At 35.3% G+C, this 6,224-nt stretch overlaps 1 protein-coding gene across 1 annotated transcript in view; it reads right to left on the bottom strand.

The window, feature by feature from the left end:
- LOC129225969 (metallophosphoesterase 1-like) overlaps positions 1–3,173 on the bottom strand; it is a 43,508-nt gene extending 40,335 nt beyond the window's left edge. The window contains exon 1 of the mRNA XM_054860538.1: positions 2,891–3,173. The gene's annotated coding sequence lies outside the window, so the exon portion shown is untranslated. The remainder of the gene's footprint in view (positions 1–2,890) is intronic.
- Between the last annotated feature and the right edge of the window lie 3,051 nt (positions 3,174–6,224).

Here is a 6,224-nt window from a genome sequence, read left to right on the forward strand (position 1 = left end):
ATAAAACGGCGATAGTTATTTTATTAAAGGATGGTTTAAACATGCTTACTGCATGTTAATACTGCAATGATTCTGTTCTTTCAGATTTGATTTTAAAAAGCGGCTGCTTTTATAATTCAGTGATTTTATTAGTGGCGGGACTGTATTTATAGATAAACAAATCATACGGTATATTTAAATGCTGATACTTTTCTGTAGTACATCACTCGTCTAGGCGAATTGTTTCTTCCGCAATTCCATGGTGTCAGACCTAGAAATTGCACGAAATTTACCAATAAAGGTTCATATTTTTCAGAGTTAAAATGCATGAAGTGACCCATTTTTTCCCTCAATACTTATACATGTAGGAACAATATAAAAACTTATGGAATTTTTGAAAAAAATTCAAACTTTAAATATTAAGAATAAAAAACCTCATGGTGTCGGACGTAGTTGAAAGGGGAACTGAAAATTGACTTACGTTGAAAAAAAAATCCCAAGTTTCAGCTCAATGAACTGTTTTCAAATATTTTGACCACTTGAATGTTTAACAGCAAAGCTGAAACATGAATGATTTTTCCTTTTTGACCAAATTAATTCAGGAATAAACAGCAAAAAAAAAAAAAATCCCCAGGCATTGGACGTAGAATAGTTGGTGTCGGACGTAGAATGTGCAAAGCAGGTAACGTCTGACATGAAATAAAGATCTTAAAAAGTTATTTAAAACTTAATTTGTTTATAGAATTATATATTGTGGCATTTTAAAGCATAAAAAGGGGAAAAGTATGCATAACAGTGGCATGTGCAAAATTTTTTATGGGAGTCCATTTTTTGTGAAAAATCAAATAATTTTGTTAAAATTGAACTAATATGAAACTCTAAATTTTATGCAAAAAGAATGTAGGGGGGGGGGGGGGCATGGCGCATATTATGTCATAGAACTTTTTACAGGGGATATTTTTAAAGACATTTCTTTCTTTTCCGGGCAAAATATTATTCTCAGGGGTGTTCATGAGGAATTTTTGGGGGGCGCTGGGGGGGGGGGATCCCATTGCTTTTCGGGAGATGGACACTCATGTATCAATATCTATATGCCATTCCAGGAAATTTGTATTTTAAGCCTTTATTCATAAAATAAGAAAAGTACTATAATGAGAACAAGAGCGATTAGAAGCATTTTGTCAAGGGTTTTTTTTTTTTGCAATCTGTATGTGAACAACAAAAAAACTCAATCTCTAGGGTAAGAAAGAAATGAAGATTGATTTATAGAATTTTAAATGAAGGAAAGTATAACTTATTGACAAATAATAACACACTTGGATGTTCGTTACAAATGGTTGAAAACGAAACTGAGCATCTTGAGGCACAAGCAGGGGTTGTTGTGAGTTCACCAAAAATACCTGAGAGTTTTTAAGGGAAAACTGGGGAAGGGAGGAGTGTTATTCTTGAACTATATAAGCCTAATGCTTCTTAAATGTTCAAAATTTTAAACATAAGAGTAGTTCTCAAAAGGTGGGAACAAACACAGACCTCAACTTTGAAGCTTCAAGGCCAAATAACTTTCATTTTAATTAACTCAAAATTTTTGAGTTAAATTATATTACTGTATAGAGACAAGAACTGATATAAATTATGGAAAAAAAGGCTCTTCAACTAATGTTCAAAAATATTTTCTTTGCAAAAAGGCAAAATTTTGGACATTCAAAACCTTAACTGAGCAAATGTACCATAAAATATATATATATATATTAAATATTTCCATACGTTTCAAAAAAAGAAAAAAAAGGGGGGTTAATCTGAAACTGAATAATTTTTTGATAATATTTTGCACAAATCAAAAAAGTAAAGACATATTATTCATTTTGTAAACGATTTTAGAAAAAAAAAGAAGTTGGAAGTTTGATGCATATCCAAAAGTTACAATCTGGACAATGCTATTATTTGGGAACTAAATAATTTACATGTTTTAAAGATATTTTTTGATCCTCAAAATCAATTTTTAATTATTTTAAAGTGTTTTCGTATGTTTTTATGCAGTATCTTTGAAGCAAAATCATTTTTCTTAAACATGTGAGATGTCCAAATTGCGTTACCCTCTAGACCCGATAATTCTGTCCATTTATTCATTATTATCAATGATCTTCTGTTTGTTAACCTTAATAAAAAAAGGCTATTCCAATGTTAATTTCTTTAATCCATTGGTATTTTGCACAATTAATATGTTATGCATTGAACATTACACAAATAACAGTAGAAACACAAGTTTTGATCATAAGGAACGCATTTAAGTAAACAAAATGGTGGCAGCTCATAACTTTGCAACATTTTGAACATGATTATGTGTTATTTTTCTGATATTTTGGATAAAATGTTTTCAAATTACGATTACAAATGAATATCTAAACAGCCATTATTTCTAATTTTACATTTTTGAACTTTTAATGTTTATTTATTTTTAGTTTAGTTTGCTATTACAGAATAATGGAGCATTTAAAGATGATTAGGAAAAAATTTTAAATGAGATTTTCAAGTGAAATAAGTACCGTGTATAAAAATTTGACCGAACACAGCAACAGTAAACGAACCATCATGGCCATGATTAAAAATGCACCGTGACTTACCTATAACGAAAAAGTATCAAAAAAAAAAAAAAATGTAGAAATATAGTATAACAAATTAGTTTGAAAGAGTAAACACGATGCATTTCATCACAATATCTTGCCCTATTATGACTAAGAGTTCAAAAAATAAATTATGAAACAGTTTCCATCCAACATATGCAACAATAGAATCATAGATTACTCAATAATTAAAGTGACATAGAAATCAAAAAATACATTTAATATTTAAAAAGTTTTTATTTGAAAAACATTTGTTAGTCGGATGCAAAAAGCAAGGTACTTTTCTATACCTCATGTTAAGGATTGAAAATATCACAAGAGTTCTAGAAACTGCATATTGACACTGAAAGTGAACACGTAAACACACCGGGATGAAGAAATTAAGATTATCTGTTTAAATCGGAGAAAATGTCATTAGAATGGAATACTTTTACGACAGGGTCGTTGGAAGCGTTTTCAAAGTATTTTTGGTTTTTTAAAAAAACTTAAAAGAATCTTTTAATATCACAAATGTAAAAATACAACTTCCACACGCACATAACAATATTCTGTTTTTCCTGTAAACAAATACGTAATTTCCATTTCTTTATTTCATTTCACTTCATTTCATTTGGCGCAAACGCACAGTAGAAGCTAAGAGATATACACTCAAAAGTTTCTCCTTTTCGATACTCATGCCATAATAGCGTCCCACAAAGCTTACGTTCGACGGGCTTGATCGGTAGCACCCGGTTAGTTAATCACGTGACAGCTAATGATCACGTGCTCCAATCCACCAATCAAAAACTTAAAATGGTAACCGGTGAGGTAACCGATAGGTGATAGAACGCTGCGGTTTGTAACCGGTTACTTACCGGTAGACCGGTGAGCTTCGTCGAACGCAACCTGAGGGCCAACGTGACCAATTGTTTGAGTCTGTTTGCAATGGGTCCCCTAAGAGGACGCCAACCATGACTCCAAAACGCTGCACAAGTTCGAAAGCGCAGGGGGAAAAAAAAAGAATTTGAAGGCGCACGGGTTTGAGGGGGGAAAAAAAACAAAGGCGCTCCGGTTCGAGGGTGCAAAAAAAAATATTAACTTGAATTCTGAAATTTTGAATTCAAATTATGTTTTTCGCAATCACGAGTTGCGACAGGGCCCTACTCATTAGGGGCTATTGTTCCTATAGAAACAGCTCCTGTCCTCCCAAGCCTATACCTCCTCCTGAGCGGTTACGTGTGTATAGTTGTGTGTGTGTGTGTGCAGGCGTGTGTGTATGAGCGCGCGTGTGTGTAGGACATGGACGCCATCGACCAGGAGAAACGGATTCCAGGAGGCAGTGCTCGGAGTCGCGCCTGCAGAGGACGGTGTGCGGTGGTGCTGGTGTCCCTGGTCCAAGCTGAAAAAGGAACCACAACATTAAGGACGGTCAAATGAAAGCAATAAGCAATCGTGATCGTTCAAAAAATTCATTTGAATTATGGCGTTTTGAATTCAAATTATGTTTTTCGCAATCACGAGTGTGTGTGTATGTAGGCGTGTGTGTTTATGTCGAGGCATGAGTGTGTGGGTATGTGTGTGTGTATAGGTATGTGTATGTATGCGTGTGTGTTTGTGTCTGTATGCAGGCATGAGTGTGTGTGTGTGTATGTAAGTGTGAATATGTCTGCGTGGGTGTTTGTGTCTGTGTGCAGGCATGAGTGTGTGTATGTGTGCGTGCGTGTGTATGTGTGTCTGTGTGCAGGCATGAGTGTGTGTGTTTGTGTATGTGTGAGTGCAGGTGTGTGTATGTATGCGTGTGTGTGTAGGATATGAACGCAACCTGGAGACGGCTTTCGCTAGAGAAGCAGCATCGTGAGGCGGCCGACCGACGGTGGTGCTGCAGAGTGAGGTGGTGGGAAAATAAAATCATAGAAACATCAAAACAGTCAAATGAGAACGCAATAAGCAATCGTGATTGCTCAAAAAAAGCACACATGTTCAAGGGCGCAAAAGAGAAAGAAAAAACGAAAGCGCACAGATTTGAGGATCCAAAAGAAACCGAAAGCGCTCAGGCTCAAGGGCGCAAAGAAAAAAAAAAGGGAACATTTTCAAAGTCACCCCTCCCCCCCCCTAATGGCAATCAGGCTTGAAAATGGCAAATGAACCGCAAAGGCATACATTCGAGGGTGCGGAAAAAACCGAAAGTTCACACAGGTTTGAAAGTGGGGGGGGGGGACGAAATTCAACAGGCTTGACTGCGAAAGAAAAGAAAAAAAATACCGAAGGTGCACCGTTCGAGGGCGCGCAGTTCGCACTGGCCTGCGGGCTGACAGGCCGGCAGGCCAGTCCACCCCTGGTTTGTGTGTTCGATTCACAATACCTACTCGCGTCCTGGTTTGATGATTTCCTTTCTTTGTGACATAAATCTTTCCCTTGTTATATTGTCAGTCAATAAAATAAGAAAAAATCCAAAAGTATCGTTCCTATTATATTGCACCCCGACAAGGAACTGACACAGCTCAAAATTTGGGAAAAACATATTTCATAATTTAGAAGACTAGTTTTCCATCTGTTAGTATGCATTTTTAATTTTGACCACAAAAACCAATCGGTAAACATCGCAAATAATTATTTCTTCTTATTGTATTTTTGAAACTAAATCACTTAAAACTACAATTGCTTAAAACTTTAATTTTCTCAAATGCTTTTTTTTTTTTTTTTTGAGTTGTGTTACTTTTTGAATGGGTTGTGAGTGTAAAAATAAAACTTCGCATGCATCCCGCCCAGAATAGAATCAGGCCCGCATGAAGCCTGAAAAATGTCCTACAAAATTAAGCTCTCAAGTCTCAACCCATTGTAACATTCTAAGAAAAATGAAAAAAGTCATGTACAAATTTTTTTTGGTCAATTTATTGCGCTGTAACTGCAGCTAGTACAGTGTTGCCAGATGGTCAAATCCAGATTTCCCCAATTCCCTTCCAACTTTTCCCCAAAAAGCGATGTTTTCTATCAAAATTCCCCAAATTCTAAAATTATTTTCCCCGAATATTTTCAAAAATTGAATCGACTTCCTGTAATATTTTTGTTTCTTGAAATTTTTTTTTCTTCCCCAAATAGCCAAATTTTCTTACAAAATTCCCCAACTTTTTTTTTCTTCCCATTTTCGCTTTTTTTTTTTTTTTTTTTTTTTTGTCTTTATCTTTACCCTTCTTTACTAATAATAAAGCTGAAAGTCTCTCAGTCTGGATCTCTGTGACTTGCATAGCGCCTAGACCGTTCGGCCGATTTTCATGAAATTTGGCAAAGAATTAGTTTGTAGCATGGGGGTGAGCACCTTTAAACGATTTTTCGAAAATTCGATTTTGTTCTTTTTATCTTCCAATTTTACGAACATTTTCCCGAGCAAAATTATCATAAGATGGACGAGTAAATTACCAAGTTATCATAACGTGGAACCGTAACGTCGGCAAGCCAATTGGCAAGAAATTCATCATGCATTATTTTGTAAATATACAGGGGAATCAAAAGATCTTTTAATTTTCTACTAGGGGCAAAGCCGTGCGGTGCCACTAGTCATAAATACAAGCGCCTGACCGAGAGATAAGAAATAACCAAATATTTTTTTTTACTCGCATTTACTACTCTGCTTCTGTATGTACATTT

This window comes from Uloborus diversus, chromosome 7 (assembly GCF_026930045.1).
Source record: "Uloborus diversus isolate 005 chromosome 7, Udiv.v.3.1, whole genome shotgun sequence".
Taxonomy (NCBI): domain Eukaryota; kingdom Metazoa; phylum Arthropoda; class Arachnida; order Araneae; family Uloboridae; genus Uloborus; species Uloborus diversus.